This window comes from Geospiza fortis, unplaced genomic scaffold (genome assembly GCF_000277835.1).
Source record: "Geospiza fortis unplaced genomic scaffold, GeoFor_1.0 scaffold1532, whole genome shotgun sequence".
In the NCBI taxonomy this organism is placed as follows: domain Eukaryota; kingdom Metazoa; phylum Chordata; class Aves; order Passeriformes; family Thraupidae; genus Geospiza; species Geospiza fortis.
Window position 1 is genome coordinate 256,526 of NW_005054627.1, and position 295 is coordinate 256,820.

Sequence of the window (295 nt, forward strand, 5' to 3'; positions counted from 1 at the left end):
GTTCAGGGCGCTCAGCACCGCCTGCAGGCTGCGCTGCCACGGCTCCGTGCCGTTCGTGCCCTCCATGGACTGCAGGGATGGACAGCGGGACCGGGGGGATGCGCTCACAGCGCTGGGGTCCCTGGGCACAACACCGACCCCAAAGTGCCCCTCTGCCGCGGAGCAGGGTGCCCAAAGCCTGTGTAACCCCAGCACCAAACCCTGTGTGACCCCAGCACCAAACCCTTTGTGACCCCAGCACCAAACCCTGTGTAACCCCAGCACCAAACCCTGTGTAACCCCAGCACCAAACTCT